Source organism: Chinchilla lanigera, unplaced genomic scaffold (genome assembly GCF_000276665.1).
Source record: "Chinchilla lanigera isolate Chin_1 unplaced genomic scaffold, ChiLan1.0 scaffold00076, whole genome shotgun sequence".
In the NCBI taxonomy this organism is placed as follows: Eukaryota; Metazoa; Chordata; class Mammalia; order Rodentia; family Chinchillidae; genus Chinchilla; species Chinchilla lanigera.
Window position 1 is genome coordinate 8,594,543 of NW_004955477.1, and position 8,218 is coordinate 8,602,760.

The 8,218-nt window shown below is 43.8% G+C and overlaps 1 pseudogene; it reads right to left on the minus strand.

Moving 5' to 3' along the window:
- Nucleotides 1-208: 208 nt before the first annotated feature.
- LOC102013170 lies at nt 209-1,688 on the minus strand (annotated as a pseudogene).
- Nucleotides 1,689-8,218: the final 6,530 nt, after the last annotated feature.

Genomic DNA, 8,218 nt, shown 5'->3' on the forward strand with positions numbered 1-8,218 from the left:
AAAGATTCTCTGAGTACGGTTCTTTTTGTCACTGAACCATCCATCTTAATCTATTGATAGGCATTTTCTCTGTGCCTCTCACATGCACAGAATTAAAGAGAATATTTTAAAAATATTTCTGTCTCTCCCTTTCTCTTTGTCTGGTGTGTGTGTGTGTGTGTGTGTGTGTGTGTGTGTGTGTGTGTGTGTGTGTTGCTTTGGTTCTTATTTAAGGTCCGTGGAATGTGGTATAAACACGGAATAAAACAGAAAGCAGCACTGCTTCAGGAATAATCAGTCCAACTGGCTTACTGAACAAAGTACATGTCTGCCTTCCAAGCCTTCTAATTTCCTGTTTACCTACAAATCTGAGGTTTTTAAGCTGCCTGCATCCCTTGGTAAGAAATGGGAAATCACTTTCATCTAGAGGCTCAGGTTTCTGGACCCTTTAGTTGGGCTTAGCTGGCAAGAGAGCAATGCTCTCATCTTTCAAACCATCATCATCATCTTCATCATCTTCCAGATCAGTTTCAGTGTCCTCTGAATTTTCATTGTCATCAGAGTCTCCACCTTGCATTGTGCCCACAGTGTGCTTGCTATGTCTTCCTTGTATTAGCACTTCCATAGCTGACCATGGCTTGGAGAGCTGTCTCTCCTCCAACTCACCATCAGATTCATCATTCTTCTGGATGTCTATCTCCAGCTCATCATTACTTTCACTCTTATGCCATTGCTTTTCCTCTTCCTTTAGTTTGTTCTGTATCAGGTTGAGAGTATTTTCAGTTTCTTCAAACCCCTCTTGCTCCATCCTGTGATGGTCCTCAAGTTGATCCAAGTAAGCCAAATTTTGAAACTTGTCTGGATAAATGTCACACTGTTGTTCCAATTCCTCTTCAGAATTGTCATGCTCATCCGTAAAGGCTGGCCTGATGCTCTGCAGAACCTGGAGTCACTTCTGATTTCTTCCCAGTTCTAGTTTTCACTTTTCAATTTTGGCTTCTAAGTTAGCATCATCAGAGACCACATTATTGAGCAGGTCTTTGGTCCTTTGACCCTGTGACAAAATCTCTTTTGCTGCAGTTCTCATCACTCTTTCAGTCTCATTTATTTCCAGAGGTCTGGCAACCACTTCTGTTCTCAGTTCCCTTAACTCAACCTCTTTTCCCAGCAAGTCACACAGAAATGTTCCTTTGGAGGTGATTTCAGAAGCAAGCTGCCTGGCTGCTTTCAAATCTGCAATCTTGGAGCGAAGATCAAACTTGCACTTGCTGATATCTTCCTCTCCTCCTTTCCATCTCTTTGGTCTTCATAGCACTATATAGGACAGATGTGATCTTCAGCAGTTCTTTCACTGCATACCCATCTGCTTGGTAAAGTTTCTCAATACTGAGCTTTATATGTGCCATTGTGGCCAAAAACTGGGCAACTGCCTCAATAAAAAAAAACTCAGTCTTGTTCATTCTCAACATCAGAAAGGATGTCAGTATGAGGCTCACACCTTCTCACAAGCCAGAGAAGCACTTCAGATATAAATCCAAAGTTGGGTGTGTGGAAATTTTCCATGGAAATATGTCACAGGTACCCTAGGGCTCTCATCTTCTCTATGAAATCTTCCCATCACAGCCAGCCATTGCCTAAATACTTCTTTCTGCTGAGTAGCAAGAGTCAGTCAGTAGTATTGTTAATCTTTGGAGGTCACGGAAAGGCATGGCGCACCAGCCCTCAGGAACCAGGGTCATGGCCTGTCTTATTCTCTTTCAGTTATCTCTCTGTCTGTTCATCTGTCTGTCTGTCTGTTTAACTACCTATCTACCTACTATCTGTCCACCAACCTCCCTGACATCCACAACAACTGCCTATGTCCTCAGAGAACATATTTCAATGGTTGAGTCATTTCCAAGATATAGATAAGAAGGTTTTATAGCCACTGGGACAAATGGGAAATAATAAGGAAGGTGGTAAAAGGTGTGTGGGCTAAGGCAGATATAGAGAGCACTTAGGACTGGGACTCACTTGCCGGAAACAGTGAGGGTCAGCATTTGCACAGGGTGAATTAAGGCTGTCCACAGTAGGAGATCCCCAGGAAGCCTGCCAGGTTGGAATATCCATTATATATTAGAGTCTGGTGGGAAAGATGATAGCCTGACAAGATGACATCTATTCATTTATATGCAGACTCCACACAGCTGCAAGAACAGGTTCTGAAGAGCATGGAAACTTACAGAGCTAAAGTGTGACTGGAAAAAACTTCTGTTTCTGAGATTTGCAAATTAGAGACCTACACATTGGAAGCTGGAAAGGAAACTGAGCCACAGCTGCCATGTTTTGTCTCTGTAGGCACAGAACCTCAGAAGGTCAGATCTAAGGTGGATATGGAAGATCTTGTTCCCTGTAAACAGGGGTGATGGAGGCTGTCCTGGACAGTTTGGGCACTGTTCCCCAGACATTTGGAAAGAACAACAAAAAATTTAAGACGTGCAGGTAAGTCAGTGAAATACCCAAAATGTCAGTGCACTAACATACCTCTGTATTCCTCAAAAAGGAATTCTGTACAAGCCTGCACTCTCAGTGGAGAGTGCTACAGCTTATATCTATATACCCCTACAAAAGCTTCATGTGCTCATAGGTGGGGCTTTTTGGAGGTGGCTGGATATCGGGGTGTGGATATGGATATGAATATGGTGTGACTATGTCCTGCTTTTTCCTCAGGTCCTCATGCCATCAGCATAGGTCCATGCTTCAGATGCATGGCAGCCAATGAGCTCAGGTCAGCTGTTGGGGGAAGGAGCCCCCACCATGACCTCTTTAGCTGTCAGCTTTTTAGTGGGTAGAAACCACCAAGCAGAGAATCACCTTTCCAAGACAGCACTAGAGAGGTTCCAAAAGATTGTCAGGGCACCGTGAATAAATGACAATCATCTGGACAACTAGAAATGAACACACATGCACTGCTTAAATTGAGCAACTGGAGCACAGCAAAGCAACTTACTACTCCAAATCTGTGGACCAGTTGAACTACTAACTTGAACTAAAAAGCTTTCAGATGTTAAACTGAATTTTAGACTCAATTGCAAGCAAATGTTGTCTTCCTTTAAAAGATGGTATGGCGGTTGCACTCGAGGGTAGCTCTTGATCCTCTTCTCCCCAACTCTGGTATCTACCCTTTGTGTGGTTCCCCTGGAATGCAGGCAGGTCATGACTTTCTCCTCACCAGTAACATACAGAAAAGGAAAGGGAAGTACATGCTTCTATGACTGAACATCCACCCCATGTAAAGGTGCTATGCCTTGCTGGTTTTAGAGAAACTGGCTGCCATGCTCTGAGCTACCTTGTGGAGAGGTCATAGCCACAATCACAGGGGAACTTCTAGACATCAGCCAGAAAGAAAATGAGGTTCCCAGTCTCTGAGCCATATAAAAATGCATGCTGTTGACAAGGAGGTGAGCTGGTACATCATCTTTCCCCAGTCAATCACCAGCGGAGACTCCTGCCTTGGCTGATACTTTGATTCAGACCTACAGACTGCCCAGCTGCATTCTGCTTGAGTTGCTAACCGACAGACACGGAGACAGTGGTATGTATTCTTTGAAATATTGAGTGTATGATAATACTGTTGAATAGTAACAGACAACATGGGCTGGTCACTCATTGCTGTCTGGAATCTACATACCATTCAAGTCATGTAGTAGATTGAATGTCTGAAATCCCTGTACACCACAGGCCTTCCCTACCATAGGAGGGAGAGGTTAGGTGAAATCACCTCCAAGCAGAGCCACCACGGCCTACACATAGCACCTTGTGAGTGTCTCTGTCTTCTTTGTGAGTGGCTGGAAATTAAGTGCTTTCAGACTTACTCAGTATATTTAATATTTTGGAGTAAAGACAGACTAGGGGCTCAGCCATGGTCCATACCTCTGCTCTGGTGCTTCATGCTCCAGCCCCTTTTTTATCAGCCCATTTGCGATCCAATCTTTGTGGGAAAAAACCATTAAGATGTAATGATAGTCAAAACCCTCCAAATTAAATATTTATCCAGCATCACATACTGCAAATCACTTGCATTTTCTAAGTTCTGTGGAAAATCCCTTAAGCCAGTTCGCAGTTGATAAATTGATCATTTTTTCCAGTCAGATGAAGAATATGAAAGAACTCTGAAAATGAATCACTGAACAGGTGGATTGTTGTCAATATTCCTCAGTCTTCATTTTATCTGCATTTTACCACTTCCCTGGCTCAGTGGGCCCAAGGAAGAAACAATCGTCAAGCCCCCTCACAGGCACAGCTAAGCTCCAGCATGAAAACTCTTCAGAGTCCTACTTGCTCCTCTGGCCTGGACCCTCTTTCACTGCTTTGCTTTTCCATCTTTTTTTAAGGTTGGTGGATACCCAGAATTGAACTCAGGACCTTGCACTTGCCAGCCAGACGCTGTGCCACTGAGCTATATTCCCGGCTCTGCTTGTCCATCTTTACCCATAGCAGTACCTGCAGCATACTTTCCTTCCCCTTGGTGTAGACTGAGGTGGTCTCCTGAGGCCATAGTGTAACCCCTACCTGCACAGGTCCTGACAGAGGGCTGTTTTGGGGCTTTAGCAATTCTGGGGTGGAGACTATTGGCCAAGAAAGCATCTGCAGGGAGAGTCACTCAGCTCCTCTCCTCTGATGTGTGAGCTGAACTCCAATATGGCTGTGAGTGCACAGATCAGCACTCCATTATTCCTCAGTGATAGTTCCACCCCACGCTCACTAGAGTCAGTAAAAAGGTCTGGCTGTTGCTTTGTCATTTTTCAAACCCAGCAGCTTCCTATTTTTTATACAAGTGATAATTCATTCTCATTGTTATCTTCCGAAGGAATCACTGCAAGACAGGGAATTGGGGCTCAGGAAGGAACATTTAGTTTTCATTTAAAGAGACACTTAGAGAACCAGGCACCTCTCCTGTGTGATGAGAGTGAGATGAGTAATCAGATGCACCTGACACTGCAGGCTTGTGTCAGGTCACCCACACTGGAAGCCTCGTCACTCAGCCAGGTGCCAGGTCCAAGCCTGTAACTGAGCTTCACCTGCGGCTTCAGGCAGGGACACAATACAATGCTGGGGAGGCCGGTTGGTTTTGTGTGAGTGAGCACTCTGGATCTTAGAAAATGGGCTTTAGACAGGGTCCCAGGAGACACAGGACAAAGTCAAACATCTCTTATTACCTTATGTCAGTGCTAGTGCAGAGCTAAGCCAAACAAACCTCACATGGAATGTGCATAGTTTGTACTAAGGTTGGTTCTTGAGGTGCGGTGAACCTTCCCACTGTGCCAGAATCCTTCCTGCTTGTATGCTACATTCTATACTCTGAATATTCCACACTCCACACACTCCTCACCACTAAGCGCTTTCAGGGTTTGCATTTGGAGATCCTCTTTGCTCCAGGATCAAGCCTGCATCCCATTTTCCTACAGTGTGTTGAGTAATTCCTGTGTGTGTGTCTCAGTTACTTCTCTCTCCTTGCTAAGACAAAAACCAGCACCCAAAATTAAAAGAGGGAAGGTTTATTTAGCTTACAGTTTGTAGAAGTTTCAGTCCATAATCCTCTGGCTCCAAAACAGTATGGTACATGGCAGAGGGTCAAACATTCATGATGGTGGAAGATAGCAAAATCAACAAACAAAGGGGAGACAAGCATCTTTCTGTCCCTTATGCTGTATCCAGTCTACCAGGATTAGGGTGGTCCCAATCTAATTAGTGGACAGATCCAAAAACCACCCGCCCTTAATCCCAACATCCTCAATCCCAGCATTGTTCTATGAATCAATCACACTCTAGATTCATCCACCTCCAAAAATCTTATGACCACATGAGGGTTTGGGGGGACATCTAGACACAAACCATAACATTGTGTCACTTAGTTTAACATTACTATCATAAGTACTTGAGATAGTCAATTTATAAAAGTGTCTGGCAATTTTGAAGGTTTCAGCCCATGATTGGGTGGCCCTGTTGCCTTTAGGACTATGGTGAGGCATCATATCATGGTGGGAGCATGTGTTCAGAGCAAAACCACCCATCTCATGGCCAGGAACAAAATAGAGAGAAAGGAGATTGGTTCGGGCTGGGGCTGGGCCCTCTTAAAGGCAGTATAACCAATTACCCCCATCTAGGGGTCCCACTAGGCCCCATCTCTTAAAGTTTCTACCACTTCCAAGTAGTACCACACTGGGGAGCAACCCTACACCACATGAACATTTTGGGGATGCTTCAGATTTAAACTATAGCATCTGAGAGAGATAATGATGGGTATACTGCAGGAAGCCAAAGTCATCCACCCAGGATACACAGCAGACAGAAAAGGATGAAAAATGGAGAGCAGGCAGATAAACTAGAGGAGCCCAGCATGCATAGTCTGTGATGGTGGCAGCTAAGAAGCATGGAATGAAAGGAGGAGCCAGAAAAAGAGACATACCCTTCCAGGTCATGCCCCAGTCTCTTCCAAAAAGACCTCACCTCCTAACAGCAAGACAATTGTAACGCCCCATAATCTAATCACCTTCCAAGCACAAGAGAATGTGGGGGCTATTTGATATCTAAACTATAACAATTTCCCCCAAACAGTCATGTACAGATCTTTATGCAAAACACATTTCATACATCTTTAAGAGTTACTGAATCTTTAACAGCTCCAGCATAGCTGAAAACTCTGTGTTCAAAGTCTCTCTGAGACTCACGGCAAATTTTTAGCTGCAAATCCGTGTAAAATAAAAAAGAAAGTTAAAAACTGCTAATGTACAATGGCACAGGGTAAATACTCTCGTTCCAAAGTGGAGGAATAGGGGGATAGAAATCAATAGGACCCAAATCCAATAGAACAGACCTTAAATCCTGTAGCTCCATGCCCAGCACCCAGGGAAAAGATGAGAATCACAGTGTTCTTAAGCAGTCCTGTCCCTTCAGCATTGCGGTTGCTGTTCTCTCTTTTAGGGTAGCTCTGCTCACTGCCTGCTGTTTTCCTTGGCCAACTTTTATGTTCTGGGCATATCCAACTTCCTGGAGTCTCTAATTCACTTTTGGCTTCACTCTCTCAACTTCACTAAGTGTCCTCTCAGGAGCACACTGATCAGCCTTCCAGGTCTCCTTTTGAAATCTGACCTTCCCCAATGCCACAATTTTTGCATTCTGAATGCCAATAAAACCAGTATCATGGATGATGTCAAGATCTGCTAATAGCTCAAGTAGTAGCCAGACCTCCTTGAATCATGGCTGCAGCAACCTCTGAGTACCTGGATGACAGCGCTCTATGAATGGAATCCTGAGGAACCAATTCCCTTAGGACCCATCTCTAGCAGGGTGTCCTGGGGCTCTCTTCTCAAAGCAAAGCCTTTAATTTGTGCATCTCTAAGCATGTGGAGTATGGGGTCTTTTTGATTTCTCACATATTCTCAGGGCATCTTCCTTATTGCCATGCTGTAAAGAACTTTGCATCTTTTTAATTCTAACATTTTCAGTAACCATGCTTTGCTTCATGTTTCCTGGTCCTTCCTCTCTGGAGAAACTGAAAAAGTTTCTCCTTTTTTCAAATGGCTTTTTGTTCTTGACTTTCAGTATGAACCTGGCTAAAAGTCTCTGATACTACCCATGCCATACTCTCAGTGTTGGGCTACCTTGAAATTTTCCCTGCCAGATGAATTAGTCTACTACACTTAATCTCAATTTCCCACAAAGTCTCAGGATATGAGGAAAATGTAGAAGTTTTTTTTTTTTTTTTGCCAGAGCATAAAGTACATGACCAGGAACATTGTTAATGGTTTCTTTATTTCCAACTGAAATATCCTGAGCCTGGTCTTTTAAATCTGCCTTTTTATCAAGATTCTGGTCTTCTGAGCTCTGACCAGAATTTCTCATAAAGCTCAACTCATAGCATTCTAGGACTGGTTTTCCAGCTGGCATATCCAAACTTTCCTAAAACTCTCCTACAAACCAGTTCCAAAGGTCTGTGAATCACATGGTCCAGTAGCACCACAGTCATAACCCCATCTCCCTGGTACCAAAATTTGTCTTAGTTCCTTTCTTGTCACTGGGACACAACACCCAACATCTTCAATTTCAAGGAACACAGATTTATTTTGGCTCATGTTTCAGTTCATCGTTAGTTGGCTTCAAAGAAGAAACAGCCTAGCTGAGGGGAATGGTGAGGAAAACTTGCTCACATCATAGCAATCAGGACGCATGAAGGGAAAACATGGGAGAGCAGTATGCC